Genomic DNA, 14,725 nt, shown 5'->3' on the forward strand with positions numbered 1-14,725 from the left:
TACTCCAGGCAGAGGGAACCTTCCAACATAACCTTAACTTCCCTTAGATGAGCCACTTTCAAGCTCTCAGTTCCAAATTCTTAGACTCAAACCTCTATTCTGGGATCCATTACCATGCCCATCATCACTTCTCTTGTGCCAGCAACACAACCATAGCAACTCCAGTCTATCTTCCTCCATCTGAAGCCACTGGTCCCTCAACTTCACCTTACTGGGCCTCTATAGGCATCCTAGGAACAATTCTGTAATTCTCAGTAATAATAATGTAATTAACTCTTAAATGTGCTTACTGTGTACCAAGTGCTCATCTAAGTGCTTTTACATTGAACATTAACCTATCCTAAACTGTAACTTCCAAAACAATCCTCTGCACATTAACCCCACGTTGAACATTAACATGCACACTTCAGTTTGGGTGGTTAACTGATGACCACATAGAAAGCAGCAAATTACAAAAAGTATTGAATGTCTTAGTGTTCTTCTGGGGGCTAACTTATAAAAGATTTCTGTATTAAAAACCAAGCTTTCTGTATTTAGATCTCTGACAGGAGCCTTCAGAGTCATAGCAGTGGAAATTATGGTGTGAAGCCATAGATAAGAGTACTCTGACGTCCTGAGGGAGACAGGAAGTAGACATTCCTATCAAAACAGGTGTCAAGTTGTGAAACAAAACAGGCAATAATTTTTTTTTTTTAAATCATTACAAAGAAAGGAGAAAAAACTAAAGAGGAAAAGGAAGAAACAAAAAAGGGAGACAAAGAAAGGAAGTCCCTGCCTAGCCGTTAAGGGGTTTTGTTGTTGTTTTATTGGTCTCCCATCTCTACAGTGAAAGGCCCGTTTCCCTAGAGCTGCAGGCTTCATTTGTTGCCTAACCAGTGAGAGCAGCTCCTGGGACTTCTCTAAGTGTGAGGCTGAGCAGGAGAGCTACGATGAGGAGACCTGACATTCCCTGAAGCAGCCAAAACACTGAGCAATAAAGAGAGAAGCCTTAGAAACCCACAACTGATGCCCAGGAGAAAAACAACCTCAGGGAAGCTTTGAACTGAGGCCTTTGAACAATCACTTGCATTCATACTCACTCACAATCCTCCTCTCTGGCAGGAACCTATATGGTGTGCCCAGTCCAAACAAAGCCACACCAAAGAGCCAGGACTCCACCCAGGTCCCAGGCCACCCACCATGGGCCTCTCCTCTGCCCTTTTCGGTAGGTTTCCTGCTGTGAAAATCAGGCCTTCTGCTTAAATTAGGCTCAGTATACTTGGTGGCAGGGGTTGTTTTCCTTCAAGTAGATGAGTCTAATCCTTCCACTGAGAAGCATCACCCTGATATTAATGCCTGTTTTAACAGAAAGAATCACAACAGAGAGCCTCAGACAATTCCAACCAAGAGGTAAATCTGGAGCCCTCACATCTAAATGCATTGCCAAGAATGTTACTAGAACCCATCTCCTATCCCAGTGCATTAGAGGAAACAGGGGTCTCTGTGTTTAAAGGTAAAATGTGGGATCTGGGGGTTGAGCTCGGTGGCAGAGTGCTTGCCTAGCACGCACAAGGCCCTGTTCCATCCCCAGCACCGTAAGTGCTCACATGCACACACAGGTAGAAAGGGAAGTGGGAGAGCCTATTCTGTATGTGATGGTGTCTTAGCTCAAGCTGCCACAACAAAGTATCACAGAGCAGGTGACTTAAACAGAAATTATTTTTTCACCATTCTGGAAGCTGGCAATCCACGAACTAGGTGCTGGCTAATTCTGTTCCTGATAAGGATTCACTTTCTGGCCTGCAGAGGCCACCTTCTCGCTATCTCATTTCACGGCCTTCGTTAGTGCCTGGACATGGAGGACATGAAAGGTCCCTTTCTCCCTCATGATCTAATCTGACCCAATTTCCTCCCAACATCTCATCTCTAAACACCATCACTTTGGGAGGACTTCAGTCCCCAAAATGAAGTGCAGAGGGACATAAAATATTCAGTCTATAACAAATAGTTGGGAACAAAAGCAAGCAAAGAAGAAAAAAATTACAGGAAGCCTGTCATCCAGAGGAATGGACTCACAAAATATTTGATAGAAAAAAAAATAATTTTCACAAGCTCTTTCTGACTTATTTCTTTAAAGGCTGAATCTTCAACTTCATTTCTCTCTTTAAAGAGCCATGAGATCAAATACCCTACAAATATATGAACAACCTCTTGGAAGCGGTAAGAAAGAAAGAAGTTGACTCAAGTAACTCAGAAAATGAGTGGAATCTGTAAAAACAAAGGCAAAAGAACTGGACATGTTTCACTACAGTTGATAAAGTTGTTTCCATAGAGGGATGTGTTAACAATTCTGAAACCACTACTCATGTATACTAAAATTGAACAGTTAAGTAAATAGATGTCAGGCAGTAGGAACCCTGTCTCTCACTGTTAGAGTGGGAGGTAATAAAGATACAAGGTAAGAAGTCTGAAATGATCCATGTGGCACAGATTAGAGTTGGAGACATCAGTATGAATTCATGTTTTATCTGATATGCAGAAGGTTACTTATAGAAATATTTAAAAACAAGGATATATATGGGTAGCCACAGACACATATATTTCCTTGCTGTTTCAACTGAGTGTCTATAAGCAGCAATACCTCATAGCAATGAGCAACCTAGCACGTAGACGGTGGCTTCTAATGCCAATGAATTCTCCACAGAAGGAGCCAGGACTCCTAGAAGAAATGATTGAGCCTAAGACAAGAGCAAAAAAATGAGAAGATGAACAGAGTATACTGTAGGGTCAAAAATTCAAGAAGACTTTAAAAAACAGTACCCAAAATGATAGGGTAATGTCAAAGGGACACAGCAGCCATCTGAAAGAGCTCCCAACAGCCAAAGATAGAACAAAATAAAGTAGCACTGTTTATAACCCAAAGTATAAAATATCCACAAGTTCATACTTAAATGACTGAATAAAAATATGAATTGGGAAAGTATCTCCCATGTAGAAGAATCCTGAGGAATTTACTTACTCTGCCCTCCCTAAGGGAGAGGGGATATGCTCCTCAGTCCAAGAGCAGGCTGCACATGGTGACTTCCTTCCAGAAACTACAGTATGGGAAAATACAGATCAATGTGGAGAAACTCGACAAGTCCTACCTCAACCAGGTCCATACTTTATCAAGATCAACGTGGATAGTGATGACTCATGTTGATAATATGTGCTGTGATGAGAAATGACAATCTAACACCTTATCACTTTACCTCCTTAAAACTCCTAGCACCACATGGGGAAAAAATGAGACAAATTGAATAGAGAAACATCCTGTAAAATGCCTAATCTCAAAATAGTCAAGGCCATCAAAAACAAGGAACATCTCAGAAACTCTCACAGACAAAAGGAGATGTAACGACTAAATGTAATGTGGGATTCTGGAACAGAAAAGGACATTTTAAAAAAAAAAACAAGAAAATATGAATAGAGTATGAATTCTAACTAATAATTTTTGTCCATTGATTGTAACAATCTCAATGTTTGATGTTGATAATAGGGAAAACACACTGTGAGTTTTCTATATAAAGGGGACCTTTCTATACTCTCTTTACAATTTTCTTACAAATGCAAAACTAAGTTTAAAAAAATTTTTTTAAAGGATCATCATTTTAAAAGGCCACCAGGAAGACAAAACCACAGCTGTGGTCAATGTGGTCACTCTGGGGCAGGCACTTGTAATTTCTGACTCATCCTACACCTCCGGCCTGTTGGGCAATCAGAGCAAAATTACTCGTGTCCTTCAGCATGTCACCTGGCCTACATCGTGGACAGGTCTGAAAACACTACTCCTGGATCACCTCCACCAAGAGGAACAGGGAGCCAGTGAACATGAAGCATCCCATCACAGGAACCCAAGGAGAGGCCCAGAAAAATCCACCCTGAGGGCACTGCACATGGTGGAGTGTGAATATGACCTACACAGTGATAATTTATGAGCTATGGACAATTTTCCATAAACCAAAGGGTAGCACTGGAGAACAAAAACCTACCGCCTGTGCCTTGTGGGCAGGAGAAGAAGCAAGTAAAGAGCTGGGCAAAATAGAAGACAGACCTTCCCCAGAGAATGCAACGTCTGAGCACAGTTTAAATGGGAACAGTCAACAAGCCCCATATGCCCATGATGCTGCTACAAGACAGTCCTCTGCCCTTTCCTGCCCCATCTCAGTCAGAGAATATGCTTCTCCAATGCAGAAAGGATAACTGGATGAAAAACAGAAGAGCTGATTTGGTCACAGAGCAGAACAGGAGAAACTAAATAGGAGTTGGGGGGGAAAGAAGGAGAGAGGGAGTTAGAACAAAAAAGGAGGAGCAAAAACTGAGGAGTGAGAGGGAGGCAGTTATACGGAAGACAGCAATGAAACCTGTTTGGTCACAAGAAGTCACAGGACAGCAAAGGTGAACGGGGGTGTTATTTTGACTGAATATAGGAGGTGACCATGTTAAAACATTCCTTAATAAGCACCTGGAAAACTGCTTCCCTGACCTGCAAGCAGGATTTCCTCCCAACAAGGCCCCTTCACAGCTACGCGCCTCTTGTAAAAGCTTCTTCCTTAGTCACCTACGAATCTATTGGTGTCCCAGCACAACTTGAACTGTCATCTGCTCTATCCCAAGCTACCACCACCAACACCCAAGGGTTCAGGCCACCCTCACCCCTCTTTTTTTTATTGGTTTCTCAAAACATTACAATGATCTTGACATATTTCATACATTTGATTCAACTGGGGTATGAATTCTTATTTTTACCACATGTACAAATTGCAGAATCACATTGGTTATACATGCACGTTTATACATACTGCCATACTAGTGTCTGTTGTATTCTTCTGCCTTTCCTATCCCCTTCCTATCCCCCCCTCCCCTTCCCTCCCCTCCCATCATCTCTCTCTACCCCATCTACTGTAATTCATTTCTCTCTTTTTGGTTTTTTTTCCCCTTTCCCCTCACATCCTCTTATATGTAATTTTGTATAACAATGAGGGTCTCCTTCCATCTTCCATGCAATTCCCCTTCTCTCTCCCTTTCCCTCCCACCTCTCGTCCCTGCTTAATGGTGATCTTCTTCTCATGCTCTTCCTCCCTGCTCTGTTTTGAGTCGCCCTCCTTATATCAAAGAAGACATTTGGCATTTGTTTTTTAGGGATTGGCTAACTTCACTTAGCATAATCTGCTCTAATGCCATCCATTTCCCTGAAAATACCATGATTTTGTTATTTTTTAGTGCTGAGTAATAATCCATTGTGAACAAATGCCACATTTTTAATCCATTCATCCATTGACGGGCATCTAGGTTGGTTCCACATTCTAGCTATTATGAATGGTGCTGCTATGAACATTGATGTAGCTGTATCCCTATAGTATGCTCTTTTTAGGTCTTTGGGGAGTAGTCTGAGAAGGAGAATAGCTGGGTCGAATGGTGGTTCCATTCCCAGCTTTCCAAGGAATCTCCATACTGCTTTCCAAATTGGCCGCACCAACTTGCAGTCCCACCAGCAATGTACAAGTGTACCCTTTTCCCCACATCCTCGCCAGCACTTGTTGTTTGACTTCATAATGGCTGCCATTCTTACTGGGGTGAGATGGTATCTTAGAGTGGTTTTAATTTGCATTTCTCTGACTGCTAGAGATGGTGAGCATTTTTTCATGTACTTGTTGATTGATTGTATATCCTCCTCTGAGAAGTGTCTGTTCAGATCCTTGGCCCATTTGTTGATTGGGTTATTTGTTTTCTTATTGTCTAATTTTTTGAGTTCTTTGTATACTCTGGATATTAGGGCTCTATCTGAAGTGTGAGGAGTAAAAATTTGTTCCCAGGATGTAGGCTCCCTATTTACCTCTCTTATTGTTTCTCTTGCTGAGAAAAAACTTTTTAGTTTGAGTAAGTCCCATTTGTTGATTCTTGATTTTAACTCTTGTGCTATAGGTATCCTATTAAGGAATTTGGAGCCCGACCCCACGAGATGGAGATTAGAGCCAACTTTTTCTTCTATCAGATGCAGAGTCTCTGATTTGATATCAAGCTCTTTGATCCATTTTGAGTTAACTTTTGTGCATGGCGAGAGAAAGGGATTCAGTTTCATTTTGTTGCATATGGATTTCCAGTTTTCCCAACACCATTTGTTGAAGATGCTATCCTTCCTCCATTGCATGCTTTTAGCACCTTTGTCTAATATAAGGTAGTTGTAATTTTGCCTCACCCCTCTTTAAATGTGAATCCAGTGTTGTCGAAGCCCGAAGCCACTTAGCTGAACCCAATATCCATCTCCTGACAACATGGACCCAACCCAGAGGCACGTCAAATTCCCAGGCCACGCCTTCCAGCACCGCTCCTAACTGCAGCTATATTTTCACATTTCTATGACTTCCTAAAAATTTTACTTAGTGTCAGTCTCCCCCCATCAGACTAGAAGACTCATGAAAACAGGGACTATACCAGGTTTTGCTGAGCATTTTGTCCCCAACACTCTACAGCATGTCTTTATAATGTCTTTACTTATGAATCGAATGTATGAATGATTCACTCCCTCCTCCCAGCTGAAAACCCCAAAAGGAAAAAAAGGATATTTCAATTGTGTGTGACGAGTACAGAATTTGACCTGGAATCAGTTTGCCCATAAAAAAATGGCAGTATAAATAGTGGCTAAGCATCTGGTACTAGTAAACAAACTAGTATTTATTACTAATTAGCAATACCTAACTAATAGTGCAGTAATAATACTGCAAGTGCCAAATATTATGCCTAAACACTTCATGTCATTCAGCAACTACGCCAGGTAGATATTGCTTACCTCCATTTTGCAGGTGAAGCAACTGAGAAATTCAGAGAGGTTATATCACCTGCCCAAGGTCACCCGGAGAGCTGCAGTAGAACTGGAGCTCACATATGCCTCTCTGACTCCAGAGTCCATTCTCTTCATGACTTTAAAGCTCCGCTATGAAATAGGGCAGTAGATGCTGGCTGGGGACCTGGAATCTAACCACCATTGATGGCACTGAATCCTAGGAGGATGCATCCTGGCTCCAATTCACCAGTTGCAAAATAAGCTTTTGGAACTCATCTGGATTATGGGCTGGGGTCTAGCTATAGAGACTTATAAAGAAAAAAGGGGCTGAGGATGTGGCTACCAGAAATCTAACCATCCAGCATGGACTGAGCATGTGCATACCCCTGCAGTAGAGACCAGTTTCCCAAACACCCTGGCACTGGGTGCCTTCTAAGGGCTGCTTGCTGGGAGTCTTCCTGGAGTATTTCAAATTCAAAAGGAAAGAAACTGCAAGTCACATGGTAAGAAGGCACCTTTAAGAGCAAGAGTAAAGGGGTCACAGGAAGATACTGGCTTAATTAAGAGGAAGAGCAGAACGTTCCCCATAACTCCAAAGGGGTGGAGAGCTGTGGTCCCAAAAGCACTAGGAACAGAAACATCCTCTGCCTCTATGAGCAGGGAGACTTTGGGCAAGTTTCCACCTGCAACTCTGACCCATAAAAAGGGATGGTGGGTTTCCTGCCTAACACATGAAGAACATGGAAGTCATGACTCCAAGAAAAAGCTGAGCAAGCTGCCAAGTGGCTGGCTACTGCATGGGGCCATCACAGGATTAAGTGAGATCATGAACAAGGAAGTGACTTTTCAACTGTAGTATGTTCAGGAAATAGAAGTCATCAAACCTGTATTTCTGTGGCCTTTTTAAATCCAACCTCTGGTATTTGAAGAGTATAAAAACAGCAACAGCTCAGTCTCAGAGAACAGTTGGACTCACAACACAGCAGCTCCAGCGTAGGGATCCCAAGCGTGGTGACGAGCTCTCAAGAGGGAAGCTACTTAGTGTCCCTAAGTCCACTTTGGGCTCACCGGGATGAAAATGGGAGGGACTGGCCTCGGTTCCTTTTCTGGCAGGTCTGCTAAACACAAGGGAATTAAAAAATTAAATTGCATCGCTGCATTTCAGAAAGGCATCATCTGGTTCCTCTTGGGATCTTTGGTGCCATGGACAGTTACCAAGAACCCACCTCTGGAGGCCCATGATGGGCACTAAGGGAGTGGATGGTAATGGAAGAAGAAGGAAAATGGGAACAAGTAGCCCTGCCTCCAAATGGGGCTGAAAGATAGTTGAGAGCCTCATGAAGGCAAGAGGGAGGGAGGAAGAAAGCAGGGAGACAGTAAGGGGAAGAGGCATTTGCAACTTGGTGACTGACTTCCAATGACAGACAATCAAGGGGCAATGGGATGCTGCATTCCTTACAGGGAGGCTTTAGGGGAAATCCTGCCCTTGCCTTTCTCAGCTTTTAGAGGCCATCTGCACTCTTAGGTCCCTTCCTCCAGCTTCAAGGATAGCAGTGCAACATCTTCCTCTGACTTGGCTTCCTCGTCGCACCTCCTTGTCTGACACCAATGCTCCTGCCGCCTCTTCCCTCTTACAAAGACCCTATGATTACATGGGGCCCACCTGGATGATCCAGGACATGCTCCCCTGCTCGTGGTTGTTGATTTAATCACACCCCTTTGCTGTATAAGGTGATGTATGCAGAGGTTCCAGGATTAGAATGTGGATACCATGAGGAGAGGGGGGTGGTATCACTGTTCAAACAGGTGGACAGAGAGAGCCAGTCTCCAGAAAGAGAAAAAAAAAATGGCTTTAATGTTCCAAAAGGAGCAGGGATGATATAAGGAGATTGCTCTGTTCTCAGCTTTCCCAACTCTGATTTCCTCAGGCTACTTACTGCCTCCTGCCTGTGGATTCCATGACACACCACTCAGCTGCTTCATCAAATGCCCCAGAAAATTCTTCCCTGTGACTTTGCCCCAAACCACACAACCAGAAAGTGGTGGAACTGGGATTTACTCCCACGATCCTCTCACCCCAAAGGCTGAGCCCTTAACCGCTGGAACTCAGAAACACAGGTAATGCATTATGTGAGGGTTTAGGAGCCAAACAGATGAGCAGACTGAAACAATGGATCAAGTCTAATAGCATGAAGTGTAGTAGGGAGAATCCAAGGCCCTGGACCTGAGCCCAAGAAACCAACTATTTGATGGTAGAATGGGTAAGGCATGGACACAAGCTTGTTTTTTTCAGGGGTTTGTTTTTAAAAAGGTCGGGGGGATCTTAATTGACAGTTCACTGTAGCCTGATTGGCGAAGACCACTACAATCTCTGGAAATGACCAGATTCAGCAGGACAGGGAAGTTAACTACACTGCAGATTCCCCTGGGATCAAGCACAACTCTAGAAGTGTCTTTTCACTCAAGCACACAGGCTCAGAGAAACATGCAGGGACTCCTGAGAAGAAGGGCCTCTCGCTCACATCCCATGAGCCAAGTGAATCCTTCTGATCATGCTGCAGATCCCCCTCCCAACTGAGGGAGGGAACCCCTCTGTCCACAGCTGGTCAGCAAGAGCCTGCTTTAAGAAAAGATGGCCCATAGTGGTTTCAAGACAGAGACACAAAGAGAGGCACAGAGTGTAGAAGAAAGGAAGGGGTAAGAATGAGATAAACACGCATCATATATGAATGCCAGAAGGGCTGTCAGGTACAAAGGAGATTAAACCTGCTCTGTGTGGCTCCAAAGGTTAGAAAGGCACAATGAGTAGGTGTGCCAGGGACATACATTCTAATTCAATCGGAGGGAAGGAAAAATCCTTCTAACAGAGATGCCCAGAGATAAAACAGGCTGTTTCAGGTGACAATGATTCCCCACCAGTGATGGAGTGCTAACCAGGGCGCAGGTGCCCGTTCACAGGTGCCTTTGAGAAGAGACTCTCAAAGCCTCTCAGGTATAGGTAGCTTCTTTCCAAATTTGAGAGTTGATGGCTTCATCCCACATTTACTGTTATCATCCCTTTACATATACAGAGAACATCAAGACAATCACACAAAGAAGCACAGAGGCAAATACAGCAGGGAAAGAATAAAGAACCACCCAAGGACAGAATTGTCTGCAGATCTTATCCTGAGTGTCTTACCTGTACAGACAGCTGACTTGACAATAAAAGGCTCTTGAGTGAGGGAAGCTTATCTGCCTGCAGTGGGGAGAGGGTGGCCTGGGCCTTACCTAAGGACCTCCAGCCTGGACTAGAAATAAATGAGAATCTCAAGAATGACTTCAGGCGCACATAGCCTCATCCCCAAACAAATTCTCAGAACCATCAATAGCTGGTTGCCCTCTTGGCAGAAGAGGTAAGTCAACACAAGCCTGTCCCAGAGGGAACCTGGGAGTGTCACATAAAAGCCTGCACATACCAGTAGGGCTTTGAATGTTAATGATGCAGTTGGTGGAGAACACAGAAAATATGTGCCCTGACGGAACTGTCTAAGAAGCATGTGATGCACTTGGTTTGGAAGATCTAACCTTTTGGTACTTGGAAAGGAGCGGGAAGCAGCATGAGGGTCCTCAGTAAGGTGTTACAAGATATTAAAAGAATCAGCATAGGAGCTGAGCCAAAGGCCGATGAAATCATCCATATTAAAAAAGAGAATGAAGAAAATAAGAGGGGACCGAAGAGTACATGGCAGAAATATCACCAGAGTTGAAGTGTAAATTCCTTGAGGACAGTGACCACCAGATCTGGTTTTACTGGTGTTATGGGAGAGCCCTTGAATGAATACTGAGCCAGCAGTGAGTCCCCAAGAGCCCCAACTGACACTTCCCAGACAGACAGGTTGATGACCTGGGAATCTTAATTCTAGAGAAAATAAGTTCATATTCCAAAAAGCAAGGAAGAGGGACTCAAAACTGCTCACATCAGCAGTCTCTGTATCTACTGAAAAGGCCCCCAAATGACACTCTTCAATGTATACCGATATTAAGAAAACATTGCCAAAATTTCCATCCAACCTGGTATAGATTTGATAAGTTTTAGTAAAATCCTTCAAAAGTTGGGGGAAAAAAATAACCTCGGTCTCTGTGGTCCAATAATAACTATGTTCTCTAAACTGTCAGTTTACTTTCAGATTCATATTAAAATACAAACACCACATATTTATTATCTTGTCATTCTCAAGCAAATCTGATTTTCCTCCATGGAATGTGACAAGACACAAACATGATAAACTCCATACTTTTTAAGAAAAGGACTGCATTTTTATCTTTTCAGCAAAAGAAAAGAGAAGCTAAAGGAACCCAAATAAATCATGTTAAACACAACAAAGTGCTCAAAAGCCATGACAAAAATCAGGAAGCAGGGCTTAGCATTTGGAAAAAGCCAATTGCCAGGTTCTATGTACAGTTTTACTAATAGCTAACGTAAGACATTTTACAGGTTTTTAACAAATAATATAGCTTCAGATTTATGTCGATTGGATTTACTTTCTTCTCTCTGACTTTCAATTTTTGTCACTGAGCCTCTTCATGCACACATCAGTAGACTCATTGGGACCATAGAGACACCAGCCTACAAAGAGAGCAGGTGATGGGAAGGCTCTCAGAATATTCCTCCACCTACCAGCCTGACCAGCCACATAGAAGAGAGGAGAGAAAGAAGATGGCACTGCACCAAGAGACCAGGCCTCACTCGGGTCATGGGCAGAGAGCCAGGACAAGAAATCAAGCCAGGGTGATATAAACCATCCTCCACTTCCACAAAGGGAAGGGAACCATAATCTACAGAGTAACTGCCATGAGTCAGGTACTGTTTTGTGTACTTAGCCTGGATTCACATTTAATCTTCCTTTCAATCTTGCAAAATGAGAAAAATGAAGGACAAGAGTTTTCAATAATTTGGATGAGGTTATAAAACTAACAGATGCCAGTGCTGGGGGCCTGGTGGAGCCCATCCCATTCCACAGTCCTTGCCTGCCCACTTGATTAGACCAGGCCCCATTGTAAAGCATGGCCCTCAGTCTGCAGACAGGGTCTCCCGCCCGAGAAGTGACAACTGTATTCTCACTGTCAGAATCGTTTTTCAAAACAAACATGGTTTTTATTGGAACCATCTCTCCATGTTGTTCTCATAAGAAAAACAACTCCCTTTTAAGACTCAACTTAGAACAATACAACCACACCTACTCTTGCTTTAGCAGCTTCCAATTCTCTAAAAGTCCTAACAGTGCCCGGCTCACTTAGCTCTTCAAACTCCTCACTTTCCTGCCACAGGACACAGCATCAGTGACAGCAATCTAGAAGCATCTGGCTCTTTCTTCCCCTCACGCACCACACCAGAAGTGGCTGTGTCTTGTCAACCCTGTCTCCTCAATGCTCCCATCTGTCCCTGTCTACCCTGTGCTGGAACCCTAATTCAGACCCATGTGTGCCTCCCAACGACTGCAGCAATGGCCTCCTAAGTCACCCCCAGTCTTGTCTTCCTCGGTCCATACTGCACATGACCAGACCAGTGTGATCTTTTCAAATGTACCTACTACATTTTTACTTCAGCTTAAGAATTGCTCAATTGCATCTTCCTTTGCTTTCAGAATAAAGACACAAGTTCCTTATCATGGAATACAACACCTGAGCCCTGACAATCTCTAGCCACATGAGGCTCCTGATGCAGGCCCTGCAGGCTTGCCTGGCTACCCCTTCTCTTCTCAGCCCCTACCTTGCCTGACTCTCCCCTTAACCAGATTTCCCATCAACCTTACACACACACACACACACACACACACACACACACACACACACACACAAGCTTGCCTCAGCCCAGGCCCACACTGCAGTTACCTTTTTGCTTATCTGGCTCTGGGAGGGACAGGGGCAGAACCCTTGCCTTAATCTCTACACTGTTTAGTTCCTAATGGTCTCCAGTGAATACACAATGACCAGGACAGGAAGAGTCACAGGACAGTTTTGAAGGAGTCTAAGAAGATCTCTGGCAATTTCTATGCTGACTGAAAGAAAAGTGTAGTAATATACAGAGGTTTTGCTCTGGGAAGATGCCCAAGATATGTTTTGGGGCTTGCAAGTCAAATTCCTTAAAAAAAAAAAAAAAAATGATTCTGTGATTCCAAAGGAACTGGGCTGGGCACATTTGAGAGGTTGAAGCATTCGGGACAAGGGTCTCCATCAAAGGAAATGATTTAGGTTTGTGAGTGTACATGTTCATCCCTGAGGTTTGGGGTCCCAGGGAAACCTAGCTCTATTTCCCATTCACAAAATAAACATACCAGGGCAGGTTCTGCCCCCAATCACTTCTTGGGGTACACTGTTTTCTTCCTGAGCATCCCACTGCTGTCAGATCGCAGCAGGCCAAGGACAATTAGTCAAGTCACTTAACCCTGCCACTTCCACTCACCCTCATCTCCACATCCTTTGAAGACACCAAACAATAATTGTTGGTTTTTTGTTTTGTTTTGTTTTTACTTTCAGATATGGAACAAACTGTCAAAACCCATTTTTTTGAACTTAAAAATTTTTAAATCAGAGGGTGCATTTTGGTTTTAGCAGGAAAAAAAACTAATGAGCTTTCTGATAGGAAATCTCATCCACACCTGGCCTGTTTTTCACAATTATCTCTCTCAGCATTTGGGGGGTGGTTAAGAGTAGAAGCAATTCAGAAAACAAAGCATCCTATTTGCTAAAAACAAACAAATAAAAAATACCCAAATGTCAGTGGTAAAACTTCCTGTAAACCCTGACACTTAGTTCTCCATGGTCTTGCAGCCCCTCATGAATATAGACGCTATCCAGAAGCCCACCTCCTGAGAACAGAGACAGTGACTGGATTTCTGCCTTCAATAATCAGGTAATCCAACAGTTCCTGATTCTACTTCCATCAGACAGATGGCCCAACTTCAAGAGACCCGAGAACAGACCAGGAATAAAACAGTAGCTATAAATTTAAGTTAGAACCAACAAGTCCAGTAAGAACTGTGTTACTGTTTTGTAAAGACTCAATATCTTGAGAAATACATGCAAGAAAAAAATTTTCAGAATGCATTCACAGCCCAGCACTATTGATAACTCTAACAACTAATTCAATACACCCAATAGTAATATTTTGGATTTGCACGCTTTTATGTAAGTCTGATTATTGTGCTAATTGCATTTTCCACATTTTCAATACAGATTTAAAGTGAGGACCACCTGGACCAGGTAGGCATCTGGTTTCTGAGACAATCACTGCAGGCTTCCAGTTTCCACCTTCAGGGCCTGGCCACTACATACCATCCTCTCCATCACTATACCACCCCAGCTTACAATACAGCAGAACAAATCCCACAGAAAATCCGGGGCTGCTTCTCTGAGCTTCTAGCTGGCTGCTGGCCTCCAACCTTTCTGTAAACATTGACACTTAATAGACTTAATAGGCTTCTGACTTCCATCAGAATCAAATCCTGCAAAGGCCCCCCTCTGCCCTCCCCAGCCCACCCCCTCCTCTTGGAGCATGCCCCGCCCTCCCCGTCTCCAGCTATATTGGCTTCCTTGCTGTTTCCAGAACATACCAAGCACCCTCCTGTCTTTATGCCTAATGCCTGAGAACCTTTCATGTCCCTGTCTCCTCCTCCCTATTCCCTTTCCCCCAGATAGCCAGATACCCAAACTTTCTGCAGGTCTCATCTTTTCTTTGCTTATCAGAGATGAGCTCCCTGACCATCTCATAGAAAAGGCCATTCTGATAAGGCAGGCCCCTATCCTGGCAATCCTCCTTATCTTGCCCCATTGTTCTCCTCAGCTCTTATCACCCACTGATATGCCTTTATCTCTGTGTGTGTTTATTGGCATCTCCTCTGACAGGATATAAGCTGTCATGAATGGGACCTTTGCTTACAT

At 43.5% G+C, this 14,725-nt stretch overlaps 1 protein-coding gene across 5 annotated transcripts in view; it reads right to left on the reverse strand.

The window, feature by feature from the left end:
- Positions 1–14,725, reverse strand: part of CGNL1 (cingulin like 1) — a 156,274-nt gene that overhangs the window by 117,449 nt on the left and 24,100 nt on the right. The window contains exon 2 of one of the 5 annotated variants that reach the window (XM_081293609.1): positions 9,984–10,087. The exons of the other annotated variants lie outside the window; for them this stretch is intronic. The gene's annotated coding sequence lies outside the window, so the exon portion shown is untranslated. The remainder of the gene's footprint in view (positions 1–9,983; positions 10,088–14,725) is intronic. 5 annotated transcript variants of the gene reach the window in all.

The sequence above is a fragment of the Spermophilus citellus genome, assembly GCF_964194105.1.
Source record: "Spermophilus citellus genome assembly, chromosome: 4".
NCBI lineage: Eukaryota > Metazoa > Chordata > Mammalia > Rodentia > Sciuridae > Spermophilus > Spermophilus citellus.